At 36.1% G+C, this 21,986-nt stretch overlaps 1 protein-coding gene across 5 annotated transcripts in view; it reads right to left on the bottom strand.

Moving 5' to 3' along the window:
* Nucleotides 1-17,800: 17,800 nt before the first annotated feature.
* NRP1 (neuropilin 1) overlaps nucleotides 17,801-21,986 on the bottom strand; it is a 165,004-nt gene continuing 160,818 nt past the window's right edge. For 3 of the 5 annotated variants that reach the window (XM_087947105.1, XM_087947109.1, XM_087947106.1), the window contains one exon: nucleotides 17,801-21,472. The gene's annotated coding sequence lies outside the window, so the exon portion shown is untranslated. The remainder of the gene's footprint in view (nucleotides 21,473-21,986) is intronic. The other 2 variants (XM_087947108.1, XM_087947107.1) reach the window with 2 other exon arrangements.

Raw genomic sequence — 21,986 nt, 5'->3', positions numbered from 1 at the left:
TTTATCAACATTGTCTTCTGTAAAATTGATATGTATTAGATCATTGTAGTTGTCTGTGGTTCGGCTAGGAAATATTGGGCATGATCCATTGCTGTTTACAAATACTGAGCCAAAGAATGCGTTAAAGATGTTGGCTTTAATGGTGTCATCGTTGCAGTCTTTACCATTAGGTCCTATCAGGGGTGGGATGGACCTTGAGTCTTTTAGTTTGTTGTTTACAAAATTGTAAAAAGCGTGGGTGGAATTGGTGCATAGAAGGTTTTCCTCTTGTTTAATGTGATAATTGGTGCATTCAGTTTTTATCTGGTGGCATAAATTTTTGTATTGGTTTTTGAAATTGGCAACGTTACCAGATTTGTTTTTCTGCCAGAGTGATCTCTTTTTGGATTGAAGTTTCCTTATTGTTATGGGTAATCTGTTTTTTGTTTGTTTTGGGAGTTGTTGTTGGACTAGTTTGGAATTGTGATTATATGGTCAGGGTTCTTGCCATGAAATGAGAGACTTATGTATTCAGAGATGAAGGACATGGAGGGAGTGGCTAAAAAAAAATCCAAAGCACCTATTGACCAGAAATCACACTTAGTGATGATTCCAAAGGCAGTACTACAAAGCTATGTAATGTTATAAGCTGATATTTGGTTTTGCAGTATGCCAGCTTCATATTTATTTCTTAATTAAAATGAAGCTTTTAAAAAGTCATATGGTAGTCATCAAAGAACATTTCTGGAGAACACGGCTGCCCTCTCATTCATATAGTCATTGTGGTCATCTACCATAACTAGAAGGCAGCTCATATTCCATGTCTTATTTCTGAAATTGTCTGAAACTCCTTGGGTTGCATCTGCAAATTCAGCAAAAAAACAATCTGATAACTACAACAGAAGCACATTGGATGGAAGATATTGCATGATCTGATGATTATACATTCCTTTTATTGATCAGCTGTTGAAAGACAGAGGCTGCCCACATCCTGTGTTGGATAATCAACTCCACAGCTTTTATCTCCAAAGACGCCATAATGTCTGTCAGTCCTGTGAACATGGATTCCTAACAGCTGTCTGGTGGTTCAAATTAAGTAAAACTGATAAGGTGGTAGGTTGCAGCCTTGTTTATGACACCAAGGCTCCCAGGCTGTCAGCATTCTCACCCAAAGTTAATATATTATCACAGAATTCCAGGCTATTGCTGCCACCTTACCTATCATATTTACTTTGAAATAGGATAATTTTTTTTACTGATTATTTGTTGAGCTGAAAAATCCATAATATTTTTATGGAATGAGTAAGTCTGAAATCCATTATCTTTCTATCTATGGGGAGTTAGCCTCATGGAGTTCAGTGGAAATTTCAGGTTAATAGATCTTTAGAGAATTGCCTGAATTGTTTTCCAACACAAGTATCTTAAATCACCATAGGATCTTTAACATATGTTCATAATACTTTTTTGGCAGGAAGAATGACTGAAGTAATTCAGATTGCTCAGGTAATTTTTCAAAACTGAAGTAACAATTGTGTAAATCATTGTTTTGAACCTTAGATATTTACCACCTATCAACACTTGAAATAGTCTGACATTATTTTTCATTTTGAAGATAAAATATTATTTTATAAATGGTAATTTGAATCCATTTCCCTCAACAACTGCACAAAACAGTATATTTTGAAATTTAAATCAGGTCTGTATTTTGAAGGCCTGGAGTACCTAGGGAAGGGGTAACTCCTACAGCCTGCCAAATATTGCTATCAAATTGTAATGTTGAATGTAGTAAATGAGCACATTACTTAAATAAGTGGAGTAACCCTATGAACCCTACTGGATTAACTGAATGTAAAGCAGGGACGGGCAATTAATTTTCCAAAGGGGCCACATGAGAAACTGGAATTGTTATGAAGGGCTGAATCAATAGACTTCCTGTTGACTTAAGGATAGAGTGACCTTATTGGCCAGCAGTGCATATGAAAAAAGCTAGGTACCATAGTATATTATACTCCGCATATACCACCGATGTGATGCAACTGTTAAAAAAAACCCAAATGTAATCCTAGGCTACATAAGCATAACTATAGTATGAAATTTAAGAGAAATCATCAGTCTTCTAGTCTGTATTGGTGAGCTCTAAAATATTACACCAAGTCCCCAATGCTATAATTTAGAAAGGACAATAAGAAATCTGAACTTGTTCAGAGAAAAACAATCACGATAATAAAGGGTGTGGGAAAAAGCATATATGCTTCCAAATGTGGAGTATGTTTAACTTAGCAAAAGACAATTCTGGGGAGACCTAAGTGCCTTTCTCAAGTTGTTGAAAGGCTGTTATGTAAAAGAACACAGAAATTACCAGAATTGTTACCAGAAGACAAGTAGAAATCAATGGATTAAAGGAACAAGGAGGTAGATATTGGTAGGACTTCAGGATAAATTTCCTATGATAAGACCACTGTTGTTTTCTTCAATGGAATTGTGTAAACAAAGGTCTTCTGCCAGGGGTGGTGTATCATTGATTCCTGCATTAGGCAAAGGACTGGATTAGTGCTTGATAAATGAGCCAGAACCCAACCAGGCAACATGGAGAAGTGGGAGAATCTGTTTATACAGACTTCATTAAGATAATTCTCAGCAGTTCCTCTGCAGACTTCTCTGTGTTGTCGTATTCTGGTATCTACCATCTTCCTCCACTTTCTTCTCCCCCCCCTTCTCCCCCCCACCCTTTAAATTTAGCCAATCCTTAACATTGCAGGCGCTTACAATCAGGAGCTATAGTTTATTTACAAGGAGGCTGATATTTTCTCTTCACCACACATACCTTCTTTGAAGTTGTGGGTTGATTTCCCCTGGAGAATCGTTTTTTCATTTGCTTTGTTGTAATCTTTGAAAACAATTGTTGTGTTCTAGCTGCTACTGAGTAATTATCCTATTGTTTTATCAACACCATTGTTATCTAGGCATGGTTGGAATGGATACTTGAAGGCAAAGTATACTTTTCAACCGTGGAAAGGCTTACTGAGTGCTTGAAGCTGCCCATCAGGTATGAATGCATCCTGTTATAAAGAGTATAATAAGTGTGAAAACCAGAAGATTTAACAACATAAGACCATATGCACCTCTCAGAGCTTAAAAATAAATTAATCTGTTCTGTTTGCCTTCTAAGAGATGAAAGAATTATATGCAGTTTCAAATACAGATGCTTTACCTGTTTCTCTATAGCTGGAATGAAGATGTTGTTTTAATCAAACTCTGTATCGAGCAATATCACCCCCAGCTACATATTCTGCTCTCTTACCTTAATGGATTGAAAATCTGGGATGTTAATTTGGAATGCTCTGTTGTAAATACATCTGATTAATGTGTGGCCTGTATATTTTCTTGCTTTGCAGGTGTTGTTTTCAAGTTGTCTTTATTATCATCAAGTGCGGTATAATGAGCTATAATTAGTAGTTGTAATGCCATTAGTACTAAAATTGATGAATTTGGCTAGCAGTTTTTGCAGTTCCACAAAATAATGGACCATAACAGATGTCCTGTGTTTACAGGCATACATGAACATCCATGTATACAATGTCTGAAGGTCGTCTAGGAGAAAATCAAAGTGCATGCAGCAGATTTGCTCACTGTAAATTACTATGGGGGGAATATCTGCTCCTGAATGAGAAACAATCAACTAATAATAGACATAAGAAGGAAAATATTCATGTGGCAAATTGGAAGAGCAACTTGATATATCTCTTAGGCAAACCTATAACATGCTGTCAAAGATGACATACCATAGTGTTTTGGATGACACACCGGCATTCCCCAATACCTCATAACTATTCTCAAAAGCATACCCCATTCTTAGAGAAATCACAGCTTCAAACACCTCTGATTATCAATAAATAAATTCAAATAAAGAGAAACCATTTAAACCTTTGACACTTGGACTGCAATTGATCAAGTGTGCCCTTCTAGGAAGTCAACAGACACTGATAAACAGATACATAACTGAAAGGGGAAGAAGAGAAACCTCCTTATTACAACACTATATCACAATAGCACATCCCTCATAAAATTCCACACCAAGAAAGAGATTTATACACATAAGGTGTCATACTCTGCAGAGAAGTACTCTGCAGAAGTAGAAACCGACAGCTAGGAACATCTCAATTTACAATTCCAACATATTTTATACCATAGCCCACTACTTCGTGATCAAAGACCATTGTCACTATAAGTACTCCCATCCTTAGCTTCCTAATCTTGTAGCTACTTTCAACAAATGAATTATATGTTTGTTTAGCTGCTAAATAAATTTCATCTCCTCTTCAAGCAGGTGTTCTGTGCTCCTTTATCCAGCTACAGAATAGACCAGAATTTTCTTCTAAAATGTAGACAATTGTACTGGTGATGGTGAGTTGCTAGTAGTATCAAGTTAGGTATTTTCTGAATTTTTGACATCCTGAACCCAAAACGTTCACCATTACTATCTTAGACCATATACAGTTACATCAATTCCACGAGCTTTAAATCAGTGTTAAATTAAGAGAACTTTAAATTCATGTAACTAACATATATGAAATAGAAGATGGCACTATGGAATGGAAAGATATGAATTGTCTTTAAGCCAGAGAAGTTGATTGTGAGAAGGCCAAAATCTGATTCAGAGGAGATGAAAAAGAAACATAGCCCCAAAAGACTTGATTTCTGGATTTGACATGAATATTTAGAAAGATGGATACAAAGCTATCCCTTAGATTCCCAGCATTCAATTTATGTGTAATACATACAAGAAAGGTGTGGAGTTTCAATCATGCTGTCACAATAACCAAGCTGACTTGTTTGATCCATACCAAGGCCCTCAAGTATGTATGTGGGTATTTATATGTATATGTGTGTGTCAGTGCAGATGAGAGACAATGTTTAACCTAAAAAACCTAACATCTTGAACTCCATTAGGCGTACCCAAAAAGGTTTACCTGATGATTTTCTGCCTGTCCTGTGACTATGAACACAAGCATTTGATTCTAAAGAGTTGCAAGATGATATTTCTCAAAAGATAAAACTTTTGGATGGAATAATTTTCCTTATCATCTCTGCTCTATGCACTGCCCTTATCTGATCTGTTTATGGTAGAGGTGTCAAACTCTATTTCATTGAGGGATGCATCAAGGTTGTGTTTGACTTTGGGGGGGCCAGAGTGGGAGTGACCAGCTCAACTGTCAGGGGCACCTGTGGTGGCCCTCTGCCATTGGAAATGGGCTCCCAAATTCTGTTTTTGGCTGCAACAGCCTCCTGCAACCCTCTGCCAGTGAAAATGGAGCTCAGGAGGGCCCTCCCGAGCTCCGTTTTTACTGGCAGGCACAATGGGCTGTTTCCAGAGCAGCCCCGCAGGCCAGATCTAAGCAGCATGTGGGCCGCATCTGGCTCCTGGGCCTTGAGTTTGACACCCCTGGTTTAGGGGCTAAAGCTTGACATATTTCACCATGTGATGCCTCAATACCCAGCATTTCTAGATGGCAACTGAGTAAGAATCTTGTTCAGTAGAGAGTGAAAATATTCATTTCCAAAGCTGAAAAGGAGCCTCTGGATCCGAGGTGGTACTCAGCAGGTTCTGACCAATTCTGGAGAACTAGTAGTAGAAATTTTGAGTAGTTTGGAGAACCAGCAAATACCAACCCTGACTGGCCCTGCACCCATCTATTCTTTGCTTCCTGAGTCCCAGCTGATCATCTGGATCTTCTTTGGTTGCCCAGCAGAGGAGAACAGAGCTGGAAAGCAGGTTAGTGGGGTGCGGAAGGAATGGGATTTTGCAGTATCCTTCCCCCAGGAGTGGGGAGGGAATGGAGATTTTACAGTATCCTTCCCCTACCATGTTCACCAAGCCAAGCCACGCCCACATAACTGGTAGTAAAAAAATTTAAATCCCACCACTGCTCTGGATTTGTAAAAAAGCTGAGAAGCTACCTTAGCTGCCAAAAATCCCATAAAAAAGAAAATCATTCCAAAATGGGTGTGTCCTCCTTGTATCCATGTTTCCAAAACTGCATTAGTGTCGAGTGAAAGATCAGTATGTATTCAGGTGCAAAATGACAATGATGAGGATTTAAAGTAGGCTGTCCTATGATGTACTCATCTGACAGCTGTGAATGTTTTCTCTCTCTCTCTCTCTCTCTCTCTCTCTCTCTCTCTCTCTCTCTCTCTCTCTCTCTCTCAAATACCCTGTCAAATGTCATAAGAGCCAGGTTGGTTAGCATAGCATTGGGTGGCATTTCCTAATCCACGATCCCATAAATTATGACCTATTTTGTTTTCTTGCTAAGGGAGGCATTTTAGCTGTCCCAGCTTTCCTGTAAAAAGTCTGTCCTTGCATTAAGCGCGTTTGTTCCTCTTATTAATGGCAAAGGTGGATGCTGGTATTGATGTCAAATAAAGTGGAGACAGGTATTTTAGAATAGAAGTTTTTCAAAAAGTTCCTGAGGTTTCTCCAGGAAAAAAAATGGTCAAGAAAAGGGGATAAACATCTCCAAAGCACAGCATGTCTACTATTTATTGATCTTCTTTTGGCAAAGAGCAACAATAGGAAATTCTGTGGAGTTCTGAGGTTTAAGATCAGTTCATTTGAAATAATAAAAACTGACAAGGGGCATGGGGTTCCATGATACCCAAGCTCATATGTATCACCACAAAGATTCCATGAGAAATGAGCTGGCATGCCTACAAAGAATGAATCTTAAGGATTATTTTTCCCCTTCCTTTCTTTAAAACCAGCCCATAAAAATTGAAAGTATGCTTCAGTGGTGGGATTCAATTTTTTTTACTATCGGTTCTGTGGGTGTGGCAGGGGAAGGATACTGTAAAATCTCCAGTCAGAGGTAGTATTTGCCGGTTCTCCAAACTACTCTAAATTTCCGCTACCGGTTCTCCAGAACTGGTCAGAACCTGCTGAATACCACCTCTGGTATGATTGCATGGTGCATGATGTATTTAAGAATGTTGTTTGTCTCAGGAATAGTGGCATCCACTAACTCAGATTGGTTTTTTTTTTTTTTTTGAGAGAGAGAGAGCTATGGAGATGCAGCATTGAATATTATTTTTCTAGCTAATTTGAATGACTAATTCTTCAGGCTGAAGAAAGGCCTGGCTGAAGAGCTGTTGGAAGCCTCTGACAATAGTGTTTGAGGAGTCCTGAAGAACTGGGAAGATGTGGGAGTATTGGAGGAAAGCAAGAAAGGGAAAAAAGAAGATGAGTAACCCTAACAAATATGCTGAGCAAATAATTTGTAAATATCTTAAAGACAGTGCTGTGATTATGAAAGTCATCATGACTGGAGGAATTTGGGAGGTTTTGTCTGAGGAAAAGAAGACACAAGACACAGTGAAGACACAGTGCTTAATATATAAAAAGCGTGATCTGCTAAGATGGTGTGGAAATATTTTCTACCATCACATAAACTAGAACAAAAAACAGTAGTTATAAATTTCAGCTTCCTTAATTTCTTTTAAATATAAAAGAAATTTGGCAAGATCTGTACATTAATGGAACAATCTGTCTACAGAAGTTGTGGGTTCATTTTCCCTCTATCGGTTGGAAATTATTGTGAAAGAATATGATACAAAGATTACCATGAACTTCCCAGGCAGTTGTTACAAGACATTGTAAAAAATAAGATATTGAATTTGACAGAAACATGGAAAACTGATGACAGTAAAAGCCCCAGTGCCTGCCTTTGAGTATTTTGATTGTTTTTATTTTTAACTAATTAATTAATCAAATTATTAATTTTCAACTTTTATTTATTTATTTCTTATTTTTATTTTACATTTATTTATTTATTATTTTACTTACTTACTTACTTATTTATTTATTTAATGTTTGTCATATGATAGACATGTCTTTAACTCAAACATGTTTAAACTCAGTTACTGATGATTGATTCTTTACCTCAGCTGGCAGTTGGACCCAAGCTTCTAGTACTTTTTTTTATGAAGTAATACTTTGTAGCATTACTTTTGAACTTTCCTCTTGCCAGTTCGAGGTTTTGCCCTTGTGTTCTTGATGGTTGCTTAATATTGAAAATACTGTCTTCTAGAATGTTATTCACACCCTTACGTATTTAAATATTTTGATCATGTCCCTTCTTTCCATCCTGTCCTCCTATAATTCAGCTCTTTCAATCTCTGGATCACTATTTTTCCTAAATACATATGAAAAACAAAGACCCTAGAATTTAAGATATCACCCAGTCTATCACAAGTCTTGCATTTGCTAGATATCTTCACTTAAAGGCAGGTTTGAAATTAATTAGTCGATCAATTAGTCAATCAATTTAAAATAAATGTAGTCCATTGATAATTTATCAATTTATTAATTTTGTTTTACAGTTTGTTCTCGGACAAATGATCTACCTTTTAAACTTCTCACTGACTTTTCATGAAAGGGATTGCTGCTGAAGTAGATAATTGCATGTGTCTTTGTTCTACAATATTTGGAGGCAGGGGCTTATTTTCATTGCCTTATTTTCAAGTCCTTTTCTGTGAAAGCAACATTTTTTGACCTATAGCATCCCTAATGTAATTGTTTTGTTATGATTTGATGATCATTTTCTTATGATTTTAGATATGCCCACCAGCCCAGGATGATTGGAGAACTTTTTTGTCCTGTTTTCCACTATTCTATAAGAAGAGATGACTACTACCAACTTTATGTGTAAGAGCAGATGGATACTAGGGCACGTGGGACATGTTTTGCCGTCTTTAATAAAATCTGGAAGTGACAAAGAAACTCTTGCTGAAGGATGTTGTTTTATTTGCTCTGCTTCATTCAACTTCTGGGAACTTCCAAATGCCTAAAAATTGATTCTTCCTTAAAATGGCCACAGGGTAATATTTCTTTTATTTGATTCATGCTTACTTTTACTTGAAGAATATCTATCCTTAGAGTAATTATGCTTCTTCTGCCAGAAAAGCTCACTTCAAAATGCTCCAGAGTCATCAGGCTAGGACTAGTCTTAAAGGCTTAATTATTATGGGTATCTTGAGTCCCAAACCGGTTTGGGACTCAAGATACCCATAATAATTAAGCCTGTCAGTGCTAGCTCTCACTCAGCGAAATTGTTCAATATTGGATGAAATCCTTGCAAAGATGTAGAATGTTCTGATGATTTTCTTCTTTCTACACACTATTAATTGATGAATGTAAATCAGTGACTGGAATGTAAAGCCTAAATGACATAGTGGCTAAAGTAATGAAGTAGGATTAGGGAGATCTACTTTCAATTTCATTGAGTGGTGAAATTGACTCATTCTTGTCATCTTCCACAAAGGTTGGTGGTGGAAAAAAAATTAAGTTGGAATTAGTGGTGTCTTCAGGATCTCATATCACAAGTTCTGCCCTTTTGGGCATTTCTGCAACATTGCAGATCTGGTGGTGCAGTGGTTAGAATGCATTATTGCAGGCTAACTCTGCCAACTGCCAGCAGTTCAATCCTGACCAACTCAAGGTTGATCCAGTCTTTCAGTCTTTCCAGATTGAGGACCCAGATTTTTGAGGGCAATATGTTGACTCTATAAACTGCCTAGAAAATGTTGAAATGAAGTGACATATAAATCTAATTGTTTTTGCTGTTGCTAGTGCTATTGTAATACTTGTAGAAAAGAAGTGGCTTTTCATCAAAACAGAATAACATTATTTTCACCAATCACACATTTGCTCATAAATATCTTTCAAGCAGCACTGACCAAAACTCATGTTATGATTTACTTTGATGAGTTAGGGGAATGAAGCTTACAGATAGAATTGTTTCACATTGCTCACAGTCTTTTAAGACACATTTTACTCAAGAAACAAGAAAGGAGTTCTCTTATTTTTGCTGATCATTGTAAGAAGGCCTTTTGCTATAGCCTCCATTACCAGAGTATGAAAAAAGTAGACAAAACTTCTTTTTATTTATGTTTGTGAATTATTTGAGTGCCCCTACCCAGTGACAGGATAGGAGACAGTTGGAATGCTTCAGATTGAAATTATGACTTGATGGGTATGTTCTGGTCACACTCCTCAAATAGCTGATCACCTGCCTGATCTTGAAAGATCTATTTCTTGTCTTAGATGCAGGGGTGGGCTGCTGGGGGTTCGGGAGAACCCCTAGCTAAGATTCTGTATAGTTTGGAGAACCTCCAAATCCCATTCCTGGCTGGCACCACCCACACTGCCCCTCCCTCTGAGGGGTCCCCTTGCAGCCCGTTTTGGATGCAGGTAAGTTCAGGGTGCACATAGAAGCTTGGGGAGGGCAAAAAACAGGCTTCTCAGAAATTCGGGAAGGCAGGAAATGGGCACGTTTCCAGCTTACAGAGAGCCTCCGGAGCCCGGGAGGCCGTTTTCACCCTCCCAGAGGCTTGAGGAAAGCCTCTGGAGCCTGGGGAGGGCAAAAATGCCCTCCCATGGTGCAGGAGACCGACTGGGTCACACCCACCATGGCCACATCTGCCCAGCAACCGGGCAGAGAATACTTTGCTAAAATTTTTGAAGCCCACCTCTGCTTAGGTGGATATTATCTAGGGGTACAATAATTAGGAGAGTGTGTCTGCTTAGTGTATGAATCGCACACTGAATTTACCTTGATCCATTTGCTCTGCAGGTGTGTTGCTATAATACATTGCTATTTTGGATTGAGATTTACTAATTATTTTGTAGGAAAAAGATAAATAAATTATGAGAGAACTGAATAGATGGGCCTGAAATAAGCTAGATGGCCTTTTATTGATTTCTATATTTATGACTGTCTGATTGTGTGTTATCCATTTAACTCTGCCATACAAATCCTTTCTTTATTCATTCTTCTCCATCTTTAGCAATCCTTGGATGTTATCAACTGTTTCATGCTGTCATTTGTTTCTTACCAGCATAATTTCCATCCCTTTTGACTTGACTCCAACCTCTAGGCATGTCTTTATATTGGCTGTGAGTCTAGTCTAGATATTTCTGTTATCTTGTTTACTGGGTAAATCAATCAATTCTTCTTTTCTTTGCCCTTTTTGTTTGTTTGTTTCCAGCATACAGGTATCATTGCTATAATCAGTCCATTGTTTTCGGTTTCAGAAACAAATAAATCTTTTAAAGTTCTGTGGTCAAGTTGTAGGGAGTTAGTAAAACTTGATTGAGCCTACTTGTCAACATTCCCAATGTTTCCCCAATCATTATTAATAAATGGATGGTTACAAAAGTCAGTGAGTAAAAAAGAGATAACAAAAAAGCAATGAAGAAGCAAAAAAGAAGTAGAAGATGCAAACATTAATTGGCAGAAGGGGAATGGGGAATTAATAACTTTTGCAAAGTTGTATCCACTAAACTATCCACAAATAGAATATTTATGTGAAGTAGAAATTGAATAGAAGTTTGATGGGCCATCAGAATGGAATGATCTTCCTACAGCTTGGTAGAACTGAGAAAAAATATTAAAATTGCTCTAGGAAAATTTCCCATTTTTTAAATTTGATGGATATTTTAGGGTTGATTGATATATGGAGAAAATTGGAACTTGAGATAGTACACCTATTTTTTAAAAAGATACAGATGCTTTTAAATAATAACCATGATTTCAATTTTAAAGAACTTTCTAAGGTAGATACTACTTAAAGACTTTTTCAGATCATAATCCTATGATTTTGATTTATAAAAGGAAATATAATTCTTTTATATTGATATTAAATGTAACATGCAGAAAGAAGCAATGGTGGAGAACTGTAAAACATTAAAATATTTTTTGAAAATAACTTAAATGAAGGTATGATTTAAGAATAGTTTGGGTGCAAGTAATTTTAATTCAGGCTTTTATTTTATACAATAAATACAGTCATGAAACCAAAAAGAGAATGAAAACTCAGGATTGAAATTGAATGAGATAAAGAGAAAAGAAGATGAACTAAAGAAATTTTCAGAGGAGATAAATATTTTTCAACAAATTAAGCTTTTACAAAGACAATTATCTTCAGTATGTTAGCAGTAGGAATGAAGTATGTAAAGGAAACCATTTTGAATTTGCAAACAAACCAGAGAAGTGGTTGGCATATAAATTACAAACAGGAAAGGAAAAGAAAATGGTATTGAAATTGCAAGCAGGAGATATATTCTCATTATTGAAATTTATCCAGTTAAATTGAATGGTGTGGAAAAAATGCTCTAAAATACATCTATAATATCATCTGGACCTTCATAATGACAGTAGCCTGGTCTGGAAACACCTGATTAAAAACTCTTGCCATCTTTCATTTTATGATGGCACAGATTGGAATATTTGCAGAAACACAACAAGAAAATAGATTAGTCTCTGACATCAAATCAAAAGTAATGACTTGCAAGAATTTAATTTAGGTTACTAGAAAATGCATAGAGTTTAATTAGTGTGTGGCTGAGGGGAATTCAGAAAGAAAACTGCTGTCAAAAGCTATTCCTGTGAAGTGTAATCTACAAAGCACACAGCATAATTTTGTTGTCTGTATCATACTGAGTTTATGCCAAGTCACATAGAAATGCTTCAAAATCTTACTTTACATTTGGTGTTCAAGTTTTCTGCTTGGATGTGATCCCCCAAAGCCCATTAAGAAGTTACTCCTTAGTTTCAACTGTTCCAGAAAAACTAAGCAGAAGTTTTCCCTGACAGAACATTTTTATCACAATTTTTCCCAAGAGTTATTATTGAAAGTCTTTTTAAATGACTCATTGAATTACATTAAACTTTTGAATGTGATTTTGGATGAACTGAATTATTTATCAGGGAATTGCAGGATTTACTAAATAACTTTTTATGACTTGTAAGTTGTTTTTGAACTTTGGAAGTATCCTTTGGTACCATGATAGTGGTAGAAATGTCTCTTAAATACTATTTGCTGGAGACCCAATGACTGTAGAAAGTTCTTGCTTTGTCATTGACTGTTGTTTCTATTCATTTGTCAAATACATAACCAGTTTTTAAAAAATCAAAGCAGTGATTTTTTTTCTCTTTGTTAATTGTCCTTGACAAGTTATATTAAGCAAAATATTCTACTTTTTATATATCAATTGGTACCTCGCAGGCAAAAAATTGGGATATGATGCTGATAACAACACCAACAGAAACCACTACAGAAGAACAAAATCTTTGTGCTGTATTGATATTCTGTAATTCAACAGAAAAATGGTAATTGGTGGTGGTGAATGTTTTGGTCTTTGTTTTTCCTGTCAGATATGCTAACAATAAAGATCTTAAGCCTCTGGAGCAAGGGTCTTAAAACTTGACAAGTTTAAGACTTGTGGACTTCAACTCCCAGAATTCCTGAGCTAACATGACTGGAGGAGGAATTCTGGGAGTTGAAGCCCTCAAGTTTTAAAGCTGTCAAGTTTGAAGACCACTGCTCTGGAGAGTATAAAATTCTTATTTGCCATAAAATAAGCTAACATGCCTTCAACCTCTCAACAATTAAAACCAAGCCAAATATTTCAGCTCATTCATTCTATTGATGTGAGAGTTGCACCATCTGCAGCTTGCTGATGGCGGTGACAATATTAAGGTCTGAGCACTTAGATGCCTGGAACATGCATCAGATGTTGGGAGCTGCTGAGATGTAAGTTTTCCCTAAGTCATATTTTCTAACACAGAGATACTTAAGGAAGCTTAGCCAAAATGTGGAAAGGAATGCTGTTGTGCTTTCTTGTGACATGGCAAATCTACATTTTGGAGTAAAAAGGATACTTGGCATGCATCTCCACTTGTTCCAGGGAACCTCTCAGAAAAATAACTATAACAGAATAGAGTTGGGAATGACCTTGAAGGTCTTCTAATTCAACTAGGAGATTCTATAACATTTTACACAAATGGCTGTTCAGTCTATTTTTAAAAGCCTCCAATGTTGTAACACCTACAACTTCTGAAGGCAAATTGTTCCACTGCTTGATTGTTCTTACTATCAGGAAATTTCTCCTTACTTCTAGGTTTACTTTTCTCTTTGTTCAGTTTCCATCCACTGCCTATTCTTGCCTTCTGGTGCTATGAATCAAAATTTATTTGCTGTGAAACTATGCCTCTTTATCTCCCATAATTCTTTCCTTTGTTTATTTAACTCTATTTAAGTTAATGTCCTCTTATTTAATGCTAATATTTCTTCTACAATATTCCAAAAAAGCAGCATATGAAAACTATGGTTTCCTTGAGTAGTTCATGCTACTTAAAAGGCTGGTATGATGAGCTTTACGCCTCAAAAATTAAAATTCAATTAAATAATAGATTATCCCTTTAGTATTGAGCTTATAATTTTGACTTTCCTTCTAGCTTTGTCATTTTGGGTGCTAATTTATCAAATCTTTCTCATCTTTCCGATTTCTAATTTCTCATTTAAAAAAAAATCTTCATTTTCCCTTCATCTCACAATTCTAAGCTTAGTTTTGATTATCTTGTAAGTGCTAAATTTATTCTTATGATTATTGATTCTAGCAATCCAGCAAATTCATTTTACAGTGATAATTGCTAGATCCTCTCATTGTACCTAATAATTTGCCAGCTTAAGGAGCTGTGATTAATTAAAGCTTAGTTAAATCCCCCACCCATCTGCTGAACTTGATCACTCTGGTTATCTATATTAGTTAATTACACTGAAGACTATTTTTTTAGTTCTGTGTCTAGGGCAGTGTTTTTCATCTTGGCAACAAGATATGTGGATTCCCAGAATTCTCCAGCCAGTTTCCAGCAAGTCCATGCATCTGAAAATTACCAAGATTGAAAAACTCTGCTTTAGAGAATATCAAACATCAAAGTGTTTTTTTTTCATAATAGCTATATTAGGTGAATCCATAATGGTCCTTAAATTAGTCCTTATGTAGCTATTTTACTATCTATTGTCTGTTCAAAACAATAATAAGAAAGTAATATTATAAGTTATCCTTAGTGTTATGATTTTGCAGGTCTTTAAAGAAAGGAAAGCTAAAGTAAGATTATAAAGATAAGTTGTGGTTTCACTTAGCAGGTGATTCACTTAATAATTAAGTTGCCAGTCCTAATTGAGGTTGCTAAATGAGGACTACTTCTATTTAGATTTCTCTGGTTATTTTGTTCTCCACATTGAATTGTTCCTATATAACATTTCCATTCACTTCAATTGTGGGAGAGATAATGTTTTAGTAGAATGTTCACATTTATTATACAAATGTATGTATTATGTAGTGCATAGGAACCATTATGTCCTTTGTTCAATCTTAGGTCTATATTCCCCAAATTTCCTAGCCAGGGCAGATACTAACAAATCTTCTAACATTATGTTTTTCTTCCATTCTCACCCACATTCTAAAAAGCCTCAGCAAAATATATTGAGTGTCTACTTTTCAATAGACCCTTAGAATGTATTTAAGATATTGATATTTTTATTGTCCCAAGTATTCTTCAAGGAGTTCCAACCAGCAAATAGGATTGTTTGTCTTCCCATTTTGTTTTCACCAAAATTCAGTAAAACAGGTTTATATTTAATCTAAGTTATCTAGGTTCTATGGTTGAATTAAAGCTGAATTTGGGTTTCCCCGATTTTAATCCAATGTTGAATAAAGTTCTTGCACAATTGATCAATCCCATGTGGATGTGGTATTACATGGTAGTGTTTATGTCTTGTTGAACGTGAAGAAAGGCCAGCTTTAGACTAAGACTGAATAGGTATTGGCTAAGGTACCAAAATTAAGGGACACTATCGCTTATCTTCCAGAATTATTCTAAAAATGCAAATCTTTGGATGGCAGAAGATGATTCCGTATAACCTTTAGCTGGCAGTGGAGGCAAGACTGCTATTAGAATCGTGTCCTTGCATAGGTTTCTGATTTTAACTGTAGAATTAGAGTCCGTAGTGGGATTCAAATAACTTAAAGAACAGTTCATCCATTGGCTGTTGTGCAAGGTCTGGCCTATTCCTGTCCTCCAGCTCTGCCTCACATGCGGGAAGAGCCTCGCATGACAGCCAACCTGACCCTGGGTCAACCGATTGTTAAATTACCGCCCCCCCTCACTATCAAAGTTGCGCTGCATTGGAGAAATGGGCAATGGATCAACCAGCACGAGGGAAGGAGGAGGAACAGGAAAGAGGGAAAGCAGCCTTCTTGTTCCCTTGCACCAGCTGCTCTGTTGCTCTGTTCCCTTGTGCCAGCTCTTCTGTTCTCCATTGTAGTGCAGTGCAGCTCCCAGGATCCACTTTGATCGCAGGGGTGGGTAATTTAACAACCAGTTCACCTGAACTATTGTGAAACAGCTGAATCCCACCACTGGATACAGTACTGGAAGAAATAGGTCTTTGATTTGAAGTAGCTGGATTGTTATACTTTGCAGTTTCATGAGCGCCAAGCCCAACTTCTTTGCTGGAGAATCAATTCATCCATTTCCATGGGGTAGTGACCAGAGAATAATACTGCAGTTCCATGTTTAATAGGACCAGTTAGATTCTGTGCAAATCTGATAAAATTTATAAAGAAACACTTGTTAGGCTATGACCTATTTTGACCATGCTGGTCTCATGCTATCTGGCCATTGTTTTCTTCATTTGTCAATCTTTTACCTCTTTCCTTGTCAATTCTACTGCCCGGTCAAAGAATGTATAGCTATAACGATGTTCTGTTTTTCAGAGATCATGGCAGAACTAGATTAAAGCTACTGATGCCTTAAGGCACAGCTCAACAATAACCACTCTTGGTCTTCCCTTGACTGACAAAATATTAAGACTCAGTAAGTGCTGAAGTACTGAACATGAAATAGAAGTTTAAAAATTCAGTTTTCTTCCAGGCTATTCCCACAACTATATAAATAAGGAAATACCATTTTAAAAACTTTATTAACACTAAATAGTAGTAAGCAATATAAACACATTATTTATTATAACCAGGACAACAACAAAATATGCGAATTTTCAACAGTTTAAATGCATTTTTGATAAAAATTGTTATAAAGGGAAAATGCAAATGCAAAACTTTATTGAGAACTATTCTTAATCATATTTTTAATTTTTTTAACACTCTACCAAAGATGGTAAAGCAAAATAAGTTAGGGGCATGATACCTAGGAGGAAGAATTCTGTGGTATCCTTCTTCCCTTGATGTCCTATTTCTGTGATTGATTCGCTTAGTAGTTAATCCATGATGAGAACTACACAGTGTGGTACAATTGTGGCTATCAATCTTCATTGTCATTCATCATGCTCCCTCGTCTACCTAATGCTAATTTAGATTTTTTTAAAAACTAAAACATAAATAGAAGGCTGAAAACTAAAAGGCCAGATTGAAGCATCATTTTTCTTTATCATCATTTTTCCAGGTCACAAATAGATATTCATGGGTGGCTGCATTGTTTGAAAATGCCCATAAGCTTAGCAAAAACTTAAGTAAGACATTTGCCTAGTGATTAGGTTTATGATGGCAACCATTTTGGAACAAAAAATTTTTTTCTCATGGAAAACATTTTGTGAGAGATGTTTTTAAGATTCCAAATATCTGCTATCCCTGTAAAGATCATTCAGCAAAACTCATCTAGATGCAGAAAACTGTCTTGGTTTTCTGTTCTCAAGGAAGTATTTGGAGTATTAGTAGAGGCCCCAATTTAATTGAGCTTCAATGAAGAATTTTGACCTCAGTATCTGATAATTAATGACAGTAATGTCTTGTGGAATATTCTGGAAGTCCTGAATGTAAATTTTGAATGTGGTATTCATTGCTAGATGGTTTAGGATATGCAGTATATGAATTACAATTGTGTTTCTTAAAGAATGTCTTAAAGTTAATGTTTTTTTTTAATTGACAGAGCTGTAAGGATAATAAAAGTCATGAATGTATGGGTATTTTATGAAAATGTTTAATTCAACTGTTTCTTTGGAATGTAGTAGTCATTGTCTGCAAATTTAAATTACAATTCAATCCTTTTTTTTAAATGCTATTCAGTGTCCGAGAATACAAACGTCATTTAAAGTTAAGGCTTTGCTGTTCATTTTGAAATAACAATTTAAAAGTGTCATATTGTCATAGAAAATAAAAAAATTCTGTAAAAAAATTTGCACAAAATTTATAATGATACAAAACATGAAGCAATCATATACCAGTAAAATGAAATCATTTTACTACAGAAGAAATTTTATAGGTTTTTTTTTTATAAAGAAAAAATATGTTATTTTACACTTTCAAAATTATGAAACAATCTAAAACAATATAAACTGAACATTTTGTAACACTGCCTTTACAAATTAATAACTTTATAAACATATAATTCTTAAATATATTTTTCAGTGCAAGATTTTTTTTTTATCTCATTTAAAGTTGCAGTATCATTTTTTTTTCTTTTTCTGAAGGGCAGTTTTCATTCAATTTCTAACATCAGAACCCAGTGTTCTGCTCCAGGATTAAACAGCTACATAACCGGGATTTCCTTACTTTGCTCATACAATTAGCAATCTGGCTAAATTCACATATTTGCTCTGGCATATTCACTCAGTGCTAAAAAACAAAACAAAACATTCTGAACTTTACTTTCCATGATGTTGTGGTATTACACTTACTGGATTCTTCTTTGCATGGAGAGCTGCATTAGGATGGAATTACAAAATGAAAGTTTGCAATGGGTAATGCTTTTGTCTTACATACCTTATTGCAGGAGTCCCCAGACTTGGCAACTTTAAAACTTGTGGACTTCAGAATAAAACTTGTGGATCCTTCCAGAATAGCTGGCTGAGGAATTCTGGGAGTTGAAGTCCACAAGTCTTAAAATTGCCAAGTTTGGAAACCTCTGCTTTACTGGCTTAAGCTAACTACCACTTTTTGAAACTAATGGAGGATGCATAATGGTGATATCAGGTGGATTGCTGCTAAAACTTATCTGTTCCAATGACAAGAAAACAATTAACCCCACAGTCGTTTAAACAAAGTCAAATAATTTAAAATTAGACTAGAGCTCCAGGAATGTGATTTTCCTTTTAGCTAAAGGGGACAAAAATAAAAGCTATATGCAGGGCCTGTTCATGCTATCATGTTTATATTATCAGAGGACAATGCTTGTGTTCGCATTCTTTATATATGTATGCAACTCTACTGTATTTTCCTCAAATCTTGCTGAATACAGGGTGATATATTGGGAATATATACAGGACTGTGTCTTTAGGTTAAGAATGTGTGAGCTGTTACCTGTGGTCATCTGAAAGTTGCACTACAACAGGGGTGTCAGACTGGATTTCTTCGGGGGCCGAATCAGCATTGTGGTTCTCCTCTGTGGGCTGGCTGGGTGGGGAGACAGGACAGATGTCTCCTGCAGCACTTTGCTGGCCAAAAAGGGGCACGGGGGGCCACCTGCCCCATTTTGGCTGCCAGAGGCACCACGGCCTGGTCCTTTGCTATCTCTAGGCTGACCCTGTGAGCCAGATTTAAGACTCTGCTGGTCAGATCTTGTTTTCGGCCTGTCTGGCCTCCTGCAGCATTCTGCCAGCCAAAACAAGACGTGTGGGACCCGCGTCCCATTTTAGCTGCCAGAGGCACTGTGGACTGGTCCTTTGCTATCTCCAGGGCAACCCCATGGGCCAGATTTAAACAGCACATCGGCTGGATTTGGCCCGTGGGCCTTGAGTTTGACACCCCTGCACTACAAGATCATTAGTCTAATTAATTCAGATTAATGAAAATTGGAATCCAATATTTGGACAGTCACAAATTCTCCGTTAGTTCTTCTGATGTAGTGAGAATGCCTACTTTGGGTTCTATACAATGCCTAACACATTTGTTTGTGTTAAGTAAACACAGTGATGGTATGGATTGTACTCCACTCAAGAATGATGGTAGGGATAGTTTACCCATGTATGCTTTTCAGCTGTTTTAAAGCATGATGTGGCTATTCACATGCTTAAATCAATGATGCAGCTTTCATATTATCCAGTATCAGCCTAAACGTAATGGTCTTCAGTAAAGAGGATTTTTACAGAATAGACTGAAAATAACTGAAGAGTTGAATAATGAATTGATGATATTGAATGGAAATAAAAGCCCAATGTTAGAGTACATCTTTACCTACATAAATTCAGACACCAGCATATCATTTCATACACATGAATTAAGAAAGATGAGACTTAATTTGAGAAATAATAAAAATTGCTGCTCATTATAACAGTCAATACCGAGTTACATAGCCTACTACAGGTAATCCTCAACTTACAACAGCTCAATTAGTGTCTGTTCAGCACTGAAAAAATGTCACTTATGACTGTTTTTCACAGTTATGGCCTTTGCAGCATCCCCATGCTCATGTGATCAAAATTCAGATGCTCGGCAACTGGTTCATATTTATGACAGTTGCCGTATCCCAAGGTCATATAATCACCTTTGGTGACCTTCTGACTAGTAAAGTCAATGGGGAAAGCAGATTCACTTAACAACCATGTTGCTAACTTATCAACTGCAGTGATTCACTTAACAACTATGGCAAGAAAGATCATAAAATGAGACAAAACTCACTTAATAAATGTCTCAGGTAACAACATACATTTTTGGCTCAATCCTCAAGTTGAGGATTACCTGAAGTCTGATTTATAGGCAGCAGATTTAATTCATATGTGCACAAATGGTTAAAAATCCCTTTTTCCATACCAAGATTAATATTGTATCTGTTACTTTTTGAGTTCTAGAAAGTACATCCTTTTGCAATGAAATCTGCCCCTCTTAAATAATGTTTGTACGCACTTTTGTCACAGATCTTAAGATGCCTATGTAATTATTGACATAGAGTCCATAATACATGATGCAACTAAATGTACATGAAAGAAGTGCAGTAAAAATTATTTGCATTTGATCTTCTCTTTGGGATAATTAACTAGATCATTCAATTACAGTGTAAATTGGATAATTAAAACAATTGATTCATATAATCTTTTGTCACTATGATTCTTTTTTCATGGTAGATATTTGACTTCAATAAACCTTCTTTGGATGATAACTCATATTTACAACAAGAGCAGAGTTGTTAAACATTTGCTCTGGTGTGGTGAACACCAGCTGTTTTTAATCAAAGGTGCAGTTGAATACCACATAAAACAATGTGACAAAATCAGTTCATAGTGCCCTGAATGCTTGTTATGATTTAAGATCTTTAAGAGTTAATTGTGTCTTTTGGAGATTGACTTAATTCTTAAAACATGGCTACTATTGATAACCGAATGGAAGCAGCACAAGAGCCCCAATTCCTTCTCATTAGAATGTTAACAGTACTCATTTTAAATCCAGTTTAGGACATGTTATACAATGTTTTTTTAAAGCAAATCCATTATTAGCAAAGTCAATGCATTATTATTTGTAGCAATATTAGTATGCCTCTACATTAGCATGAATGAGTCCTGCGCAGAAACAATTACCCTTAAATTGGATAGCTAGATGGATGAGAAAAACACTCTTTGCTCTTCAACATCAACAACAAATTCTCATTGCCATCGATTTATATGAACATCTTGGACAGAATTAAAAGACTTACTTCATGGCTTACTAAAGGAGAGAGAAAAAAAAAACATAACGTCAGTTAATGCTGCTAAAAAGAAACCCAAAGATCAACTCTGGAAGGTAATATTAAGACATATCCCTTATTTTAAAATACAGCAATAAAAGCAAAGACAAAATGTAACAAAATCTTCTTTTTTGCCATTACCAGCAAATTAGCTACATTTTCCTTACCTTGACAATGGCAAATGCTTATGTAACAATCTATTCAGAGACAGAAGAGGGGAAAAGCAAAAACAGAGAGGGCTTATATTTGAAAATACATTCTGTATGAAAAAAACAATAAAAGATAGAAGGACAGGGGCGAAACTGCAGGTTTTAAGAAAAAGGGGGTTGAGCAATAATGATAGGAAGCGAAGGAATTAGCTGAAAGTTGCCAAGATTTTTTTGTTAGTCCTTGCCTTCCTAAGGTTTTACTTATGGCAAAATATAATTTCTTGTTAGTCAGTAGCTCTTAGGCAAAAAAAAAAAGAGCAAGGAAGAGAGAGGGAGGGAGGGAGGG

Source organism: Notechis scutatus, chromosome Z, assembly GCF_049901735.1.
Source record: "Notechis scutatus isolate UNSWTSFEM ecotype Mainland chromosome Z, rNotScu1.2, whole genome shotgun sequence".
NCBI lineage: Eukaryota > Metazoa > Chordata > Lepidosauria > Squamata > Elapidae > Notechis > Notechis scutatus.
Note: the sequence above shows the minus strand (reverse complement) of the source record. Positions and strands in the feature narration are given on the sequence as shown.